A 9,909-nucleotide genomic window follows, 5' to 3' on the forward strand; every position below is an offset into this window, starting at 1 on the left:
TTCTAATAGAATAAAAATATTACAAACACCAAAGCACTGTGTTTTACGAAAGGAATTTATATTTAAATACAGGACAACTTAAATATTAAGAGAAAGTTGGATTTCTTGCTATGACCTTTGATTCAAGAATAACACGGAAGGAACATTTAGAATATCTAAAAAAAATGTCAGCCTGGAATAAATTTGTTACGATCCCTCGCAAATAAAAATGGGGCGCTTACTCTTCCACATTAATACTTCTTCTTAAAGTTCCATCTCCTATCGGAGGTTGGATATCATAACGGCTATGGTCACTTTGTTGGCTGCTGCTCTGAAAAGTTGTAGTGAACTACAGTTAAACCATTCTCTAAGGCTCTTCAGCCTTCTTCCTATGCTTCTTCTTCCTTGGATCCTTCCTTGCATAATAATTCTCAGCAGCTCATATTTTTCTCCTCTGGTTATGTGACCCAAATACTCTAGTTTTCTTCTTTTTATGCTGTTCATAATTTCTAACTCCTTATTTAGACGTCGTAGTACCTCAGCATTGGTAATCCTTTGAACCCTCTGAATTTTTAATATTCTTCTGTAACACCACATTTTGAACGCTTCTATTTTTCTTATGTGTTGTTTCTTCAATGTCAAAGCTTCCATTCTGTATAGTAAGATAATATTATATATAAATATATTAATACATATACATATAAATTCAAGGCCCTAATACGTTCTAAATTTGACCACAGCTCAATCGTTTACAACTCCTCCAAAAAGAAAACGCACTTAAAACAATAGATTACTTTGACAAGAAACGCTGGAAATTAGGATGCGAGAAACGGCGCTGTACGCTCAAGTGATGAACTGTTTTCCGTCCATATCTTAAGACACAAATCTGCCTCTTCAGAAATATAGTTGTCCACCAAGTAGTCAGCAAATCGTTGTGCTGGTAACATCTTACCAAAGTATAAAGCAAAATACTCACCTACGTCAGGAAAGGTAGGCCAAACATATATCTAAGGTATTGCTCGACGTCATTGTCCTTTAAATACTCAGTAACTAGTCCAACTTTTTGAATTTTTATTCACTATGATTGTCGAAGATGAAATCTACATCCTTTTATTTTAGCAGATGGAAACACTTTATTTACAGCTGCATGTATCGCTCTTGGGAAATCGGTATACATTTTTAAACATATTAAGGCAGTCACATACGAATTTGATAACTAATTTGTAAGCAAAAATTATGCCAACGGTACATAGTGTCTATTTTAGAGTCCGAGAACTATAAATAAATGAGTAAAAATTTTGTGCAGTATTTAAAAGTTCCATTGACACAAATTACTTTTAATTTACTTAAAAATGTTAAGTTGGATACACAAGAAAAAGCAATAAATTTTTGTATCGGGTCATTTTAATAAAAATTGTTCTTTTTGATTGGTTATCACTTACACGAAGTTCAATGAGTTATGTACTTCTTTGTTATTCTCTGTTCTTTTTGTTCTACGACGCATTTCTTCGTTTGAGATTCGGTCTCTCAGAGAGACACCCAACATTTGGCGCATTTATGTGGATACCATGCTCGTTTAGATGTGCCTTCTTACAAGTATGTTCTAAAAGCTTTTAGGAGAGACAGTGTCTCCTTGCCGCACTCCTCGCTGTATACAGAATTTATTTGTTTCTTGTTCAGACAGTCTTACGTTAGTTGTGTCATTTTGGTAAATGTATTTGATTATGTTAGTGTAGCGATGGTCTATTCGGCATTTTGTCAATGCTCTTAACATTTTCTAATGGCTTATAGTATCCAATGCTTTCTCGTAATCCACGACTATCAGTGTCAATGGTTTGTTGTATTCTGTAGACTTCTCTATCAGGTTCTTTATCGCTAGTAAGTGGTCGCTAGTGCTGTATCCCGATCTAAATCCAGATTGTTCTCTAGGCTGATAGAAGTCTAACTTAGTGTCCAGTCTTTTTTTAATAATTTTTGTGAAAAGTTTATATATGTGTGAAAGCAAACTGATAGGTCTGTAGTTTTTTAGATCAGTTATGTCTCCTTGCTTGTATAATGAAACAATGACTGCATTATTCCATCGAGAAAAAGTTTTTCCTTGGTAGATGCATTCGGTGAAAAGCTTGGCCAAAGCCTGGATAATTTTATTTCCACCTAGTCTAATTGCCTCGATCACTACTCCGTCATCACTAGAGGATTTGTTATTTTTCGTTTCTAAAAGTGCCGTTTTGATTTCGTATGGCATTAATTCTAAACTAGCAAGTTCACAAATAAAAATAGCTATTATGATTGCCAACCTCCGTAGGAAGACGGAACTCTAAGAAGAAGAAGGCATTAATTCTGATCCCTGGTTTGTGATTTTGGGCAGGGGCTGGCCTTGTCTTTCGTTGGTGCTCATACATTTCAAGGATTCGACAACCTCAACGATTTTGGTTCTATTCGTAGTAATCTTTCCATCTGTTTTTTATTTTGTACATATTTTTGTTTCCTATTTTTCCTACATAACTTTGTTTTCTTAAATTATTTTAGTTATTTGCCTTAAATTGTTTTCTCTTACGTTTCCATTTAGCACCATTACTTAATTTTTGCCAATTTAACAATGTTTCTGATAAACTTTCTTGGTTGTGGTTATCACTCCATTCAACTACCCTGTTACAAATATTTAGAGTTTTAACATTAGCTTTGCAACTTCTTTATACATACTGCCAACGTTTGATATCATTACCAATCATTTTATGGAAGTAATACTTGCAATTATTGTCAATCACTAGTAGAGACTTGCCCTTTTTGCTTAATATTCCACTTCAAATCAAATCAATTCAAATTCAAATCTTTTCTCAAAAATATATCACTTGCAATTTGTGACACGGAAAACCCAATCAAATATTAAACCAGGGAATAATAGCTCTAACATCATAATACTTTAGTGATAATATCGTTATATAATTTTCAGTAAGAAGCAGTTTTATATTTGGGTAACTACAAAGTTTGAGAAATATTTATAAAAAATTTTATTACTAAAATATATCAAAGTACCTGCTTTATGAAGACAACATTCTCTATTTACGCTGACCCTGAATTATTATTAATTGTGAACCTACTAAAAGCATTTTAAAACTATCTTTTCTAAGAAATATATGGCCGGATCGAATTTACCTGTGAATCTTTTCTGTAGAGTATTAAAATCTGATCGCCGCGCCGGATAGAACAAGTATATGCCCGTCCTATTTACACTTTTTGTAAATTGTGTTATGCATTATTTTCAGAATTATGTTTAAGATATGAGACATAAGACTTTTCAGTTGAAAGTCGTTACATTTTTTAGGGTTCTTGGATTTAGGGAGGGGTACATAAATGTTAGCCAATTTTATAGAATTTTGTAATTTTTATATATAGTATCGAAGATTTGTGCAAGAATGTCTTACACAAATTCTTGCACTAGGAAGTTTTTATCTTCTAAGAGCTGTACAATTTCACTATGAATGTTATTGGATCCAGGTGTTTTTCCAATATTTATGTTTTTCAATGCGTATTGTATTTATGATGTTAAAATGGGTAAATTATTATCAATGTTTAAATATCTGTTGATATCTTGTTCCCTGTTGCCTAAGAATAGATTTTGTACATATGTTTTCCATTCATCGTTTATTTCTTCAAATGATGAGAGGACTTTATCATACATGCTTGTTAGTATGTTGTACTGTCTATTAGTTCTATTGCCTTATGGCTGGAGGATAACTTTATCCATAATTAAATTAAAGAGCATCGGGTTTAATGAATTTCCCTATCTTATTTCGCCTACTATGTCTAATCTTCCAACGGATAACCCTTGACTATTATAGTCCACTATCGTACTCTGACGGCTTAATATGCTTTAGTTACTTTAAGCTAAAGTTACAGGAAATACCATTTTCACTTCTTCTTCTTGTTTCTTGTATGTAGGCTTTAAATCCTCTCTTCATGTGCCTTGTCCATCCCGAACGTTAGCAATCAACATGGCTATTCTGACTTTGTTTACGGCAGATCTGAATAGTTCAGCAGATGACAATTCGAACCATTGCCGCAAGTTTTGGAGCCACGAGTGTCTTCTCCTCCCTGGACCCCTTCTGCTGTCTATTTTCCCTTGAACGATCAGCTGTAGTCATCATCATTTAACCCGGATCTATCCACTGCTGGATATAGGTCTCCCTCAGTCTTTTCCATGTATTTCTGTTTTGTGCTGTTTGCATCCAACTTTTGTCGATCCGTTTTATGTCATCAGACCATCTTGTTGGTGGACGACCTCTACTTCGATGTGCTTCTTGTCTCGGTCCCCACTATATTATTCGCTGTGTCCATCTGTTATCCGACATTCTAGCTATGTGCCCCGCCCAGTTCCACTTAAGGGTCATAATTCTTTCTATGGCATCTGTCACTCCCGTTCTCCGTCTTATTTCCTTGTTCGTGATCCGATCCCTACGAGAAATGCCTAACATCGATCGTTCCATGGCTCTTTGGGTAACACAAATTTTATTTCTTACTTTCTTGGTTAGTGTTAATGTCTCTGCACCATATGTGAAGGTGAAACTTCTTATATCACTGTTTTTATTTTTTATAAATTATTATATCACTCATTGAGAGTCACCAACTATTTCTTTGGCATAGGGTAGTAATCATTTTAGCGGAATTAAAGCAACTATTTTATAAGTAGTATTGATTAGTGAAATTCCTCCTCCATATGTAAGTACTGGCAACACGCACTGATTAAAGACTTTTCTTTTAAGACACATAGGCAGTTCTGATTTAAGAACATAGCTTAGCTTGCCGAATGCCACCCAAGTGAGTCCTATGGGCTTAGTTCGCACGTTTGATTATCTCTTCCTATGCGTATCTCATATCCTAAGTACTTATATGAGGTGGTTTCTTCAATATGCATGCCATTTACTGAAATCTTTTCGCTTAACACAAGATTTGTCATGATTTGTGTTTTTATGTGGTTGATTTTTAATCCTACTTGTAGGGAGGCTAGGTATAGTTTCTCCAGTTGTGATACTGCATCATCGATTCTGTCAGCAAAAAGGACAATATCGTCAGCAAACCTCAAATGACTAAGCATTTCTCCATTGACATTAATTCCTTTTTCACTCAGATTTGCGTTCTTAAACATATGCTCTAATAATGTTGTAAACAATTTTGGCGAAATTGTGTCTCCCTGTCGCACTCTCCAGCTGTAGTACTTTATATTTATTATGTCTCATAACGTGACCCAAGTAGTCCAACTTTCTTTTCTTTATACTTATTCCTACCTCTCTCTCTCTCTTTACCTATCCGGCGTAGTACCTCTTCGTTGGTCACGTGCGCAGTCCAGGATATACGTAAAGCCTGTTTCTTCTTTAATATTAGCCTAGTAAATCGTTTAAATTGTCGCACCATCTTTTTCTTGGTCTGCCAATACTTCTTCGTCCATTTGGTGTCTCATCTCGTGTTATTCGTACTATCCTATCCTCTGCCATTCTACTGTGTTCGTTACAGGTGTTTCCGTTTTGTCATCCATCCATTTATGTCTTCGGTATTGCATGCTCTTCTTATGTTTCGCTTCTAACCCTATCCAACAGACTTTTCCCTGATATTCGTCGAAGTATTTTCATCTTTGTTGTTTCTAGTAGTTGTCTCGTTTTAGATGTGTAAGGTCTTGTCTCCGTCGTGTATGTTAATATAGGTCTAACTACTGCTTTATAGATTCTTCTTTTTGTGTCTTGTCTTAGGTGTTTGTTCTTCCAGATTGTGTCATTAAGAGATCTTGCCTCTTTACTTGCTTTTAAGCTTTGTTGTCGTACTTCTTCTTTAACATCTCCGTAACTAGTTATATCTATTCCCAGATATCTACACCTTGCTTCCTACTTTATTATTTTCCCATCAATTTCGATTTTACGTCGTGGTGGGTATTTAGATATTGTCATACATTTGGTTTTTTCTGCTGTTATTATCATATTGTATTTCTTGACTGTTGTATTGAAGATGTGTTTTAATCCTTGGAGCTCGTCTTCTGTTTCAGCAATTAATGCAGCGTCGTCTGCATAACATAATATTTGGATTTCTTTGTTCGCCATTCTGTAACCATGACCTTTAAGTACTGCTTGTATTATTTCGTCCATTATTACATTAAAAAGAAATAGGCTTATCGAGTCACCCTGCCTGACTCCGTTTTGTACTGGTATACACTGTGTTAGTTTTACATTTATCTTTGCCTTTGTCTTAGTACAAATACGGCGATTACGCAGAATCTTCCGGATCTGAATCCTTGTTGTTAATCTGATAAAGTTGTTAGTTTATTGATTTTGTCGGTTAGGACTTTTGTGGTAAGCTTAAGTGCGGTGTTCAGTAGATTTATACCTCTATAATTTTTGTGGTCTTCTTTATCTCCTTTCTTAAACATTGGTAACATTATGCTGTTTCTCCACTCGTCTAGTATCTTGAAGTGCAATATTAGTTTTGTCATCTCTAGGGTTATACTTTATCCTCCGTGTTTTAGAAGCTCGTTGGTTATTCCGTTTGGTCCTGGTGACTTTATATTTTTAAGTGAATTTATGGCTATCTCTACTTCCTGGAAACTGATTTCTATTTCGTGTATTAATTCAGGTACGTTATTGTATTGATTATTATTTTCCTTTCCTCTTAACAGTTCCGTCAGGTATCTTTCCCATTCGTTTGCTGGTATGTTATTGTATTCCTTTAATTCTGCCATTTCTTTCTGTTGGTTTCTTATGAATCTCCATATTTGTTTTTGTGTACCGTAGAAGTCGTTTTCCATCCTTTTTGTAAACTATTCCCAGTGTTCTTTTTTTTTGTTCTTCTAACCAACTGCTTTGTTTCATTTTGTATTCTTCTATAGGTGTCTCGGGATTCTGAAGTATTTGATGTTTTGTACCTCGTGTAGGCCTCTCGTTTCTCTTTACATTTCTCTTCTATTTTCACTGATTAGGGTAAATAAATAAATGTAACGCAAAAATTTTAAAATTTTTATTCACATATAATTTTCAACAACGTGCTTGTGTGGATTTTGTAATTACTGATGATTTAACACAAAAGTTATAACAACTATATAACATTGACTAAAGTTACTAATACTGTCCTAATCGGGTTAGCGAAAAACATAAAAGGACGAGAACTAAAAAACATTCATAATAAAAAGGATATTCCATATGGTATATACATATAGATAGTTATAAATACATTGGAAGGATTGGACATTGTTTACTTATATATCGAAAAGTTTAAACGTTTAAAAAAGTTATTTAAAACTTCTTCTATCACTGTTTTTATTTTTTATAAATTATATTACTCATTGCCAAATATTCCACAATATTGCGAGTCACCAACTATTTCTTTGGCATAGAGTAGTAATCATTTTAGCGGAATTAAAGCAACTATTTTATAAGTAGTATTGATTACTTACTGAAATTCCTCGTAATTTTTATAGGAGTCCTTTTTTTGTTTCATATGTATTGATATAATAATAGCACCATACAATTCTTGCGGCATTATTTCTTGTTTTTAATCAGTTCTGTATCAATATTGTCCAGACCCGAAATTAGCCTTTTTTAAAGGTTTTAATGCATTAGTAATTTCTGATCTATTTCAGCTTTTCTCGATACAACGGTTTTCAATTTGCATAAGAGTCGAGAGACAACAAATCCGTTTTTGAAGAGAAAGAAATATCTTCAACTTGAAACAATTTACAGCAAGAAATCTTGCATAAATCAAGAAAATCACTTCAGCTTATTAACCTACAAAAGTCATATAACAAACTATGATTCTGAAATTTATATACATTTAATTAATTTATTTTATTTAATCACAAATTAAAACTGGAAGTAAATTATAGCAAAGATTCCAATTCAATAAAGTCCTCCATCAGAAATGCTATATACAGTTTATCTTGTTAAAATATACATTGCGAAAGAATTTTAAAGTGGAAATGTAAATTAAGGAGTATGGGTATAGACCTTAGAGATGTATACCTATTTGATAGTTGCACCAAAGCCAAAGATAAAGATGATTTAGAATATAATTATTGCAACATAACTATAAGAAATATATCTACTGACTCTGGCGACTAAAAATCATCATCCAGCCTCAAGAGTCCACTGCTGAACATAGGCATCTTCTTCATGTTTCCAACCCCGTTTATCTTGCGCCGCTCTCATCCAGTTTTTATTGAGTCTTCTTAAATCGTCAGTCCATCTTGTAGGTGGTCGACCGACGTTTCTCTTGTCTTCCCTTGGCCTCCATTCCAATAACCTCTTTGTCCATCGCCCATCTGTCATTCTGGCTATGTGTCCTGCCCATCTCCATTTTAGTCTGGCTATCTTCTCGATGATGTCAGTCACTCCGGTTCTTCTCCTAATGTCTTCGTTGGTTATTCTGTCTCGCAGAGTTATTCCTAACATGGACCGCTCCATTCTTCTCTGCGTGACTCTCAGTTTGGTAGCTGCTGCTTTTGTTAAGGTAAGTGTTTCTGCTCCGTACGTCAAGACTGGGAGGACGCACTGATCAAATACCTTTGTCTTTAGGCATGTGGGCAGCTCACTTTTAAAAGTTTCTCTCAGTTTTCCAAATGCTGCCCACCCAAGGCCGATTCTTCTCTTCAGTTCATGAGTCTGGTTATCCCTGCCAATCATAATTTCATGTCCCAGGTATTTATATCTATCTACGAGTTCTATTTCTTTTCCACCAATACTGATGTTCTGGTTGGGTACCAAATTGGTCATGATTTTTGTTTTCGAGATATTTATATTTAAACCTACACTTTCTGTAGCCACAACGAGTTCCTGTACCATCTCTCTTGCCATATCTAGATCTTCAGCTATTATAAGTATATCATCGGCGAAACGTAAGTTGTTTAGATATTCTCCATCTATTTTTATTCCCTTTGTCATCCAATCCAAATTCTTAAAAGCATGTTCTAGCACCGTATTAAAAAGTTTAGGTGACATTGGGTCTCCTTGTCTAACCCCCCGTTCTATTTTTATGCGATTACTGTTAGTATGTAATCTGACAGTGGTTGTTGCCTAAAAATAACTAAATACAAATAGAAACTGAACTAACAATTCTTATATTCAACAATAATGATTTCATGATGATCTATAATCATACTTTGATATGATCAAATTGCTGAAAATAAGGCGGTTGCAATAATCAGTAATCGGACAACAGTTTGTTTGTAATTTGATTTGTAATTTGTTTCTTGGAGATAAGGGGATTTTCAAATATTTCAGTTAGCTTTGATCTGTATATATGTACATTAGTACAATATTTTACAAGAGAATTAAAATAGATAATTTTTTAATATTTTTTTGTACTATTTATACGTTGAGCAGTGTAAATATTTAAATTTATAGTTGTATAATTATAGCATATAGTTGTGCTGCTGACGTGGGTAAAAATGTCAAAATTTTTTACCCTGGGTTTTAAATTCTTAGATTGTAGCTGTTTAAGTATGGCTTAGAGGTATATTTAAACTATTTATTTAACGTTTATCAGTAAAATATTTGCTTATATTATTATTTACTCCTTAATTACTCACAGTGTGTAATAAAATATAATATTACACCAAAATATTGATGTACTGTCATCCAACTGTCAATATTAAATTAAAATTACTACTAACATTAGCATACTATCAAACTAAATAATTTTTTCTTCAAACGTCAAATAATGATGACATTACTTATCTAACTTGATCCTGTCAAAGTTTGATGTCTCCGCCGGCAGCAGTTTTTTTTTCCATTTCTTTACGGCGGAGGGAAAAATGTTGTCATGGCAACAATATGAAACATGTCACAAAGCAACAATACAAATGTCATTAACAACAATTAAACATCATTTTTATTTATAGTAATATTAAAAGTACAATTAGTTAATGAGGCATTTTCAAAATTGAAACCGTGC

The sequence above is a fragment of the Diabrotica undecimpunctata genome, chromosome 3 (assembly GCF_040954645.1).
Source record: "Diabrotica undecimpunctata isolate CICGRU chromosome 3, icDiaUnde3, whole genome shotgun sequence".
In the NCBI taxonomy this organism is placed as follows: domain Eukaryota; kingdom Metazoa; phylum Arthropoda; class Insecta; order Coleoptera; family Chrysomelidae; genus Diabrotica; species Diabrotica undecimpunctata.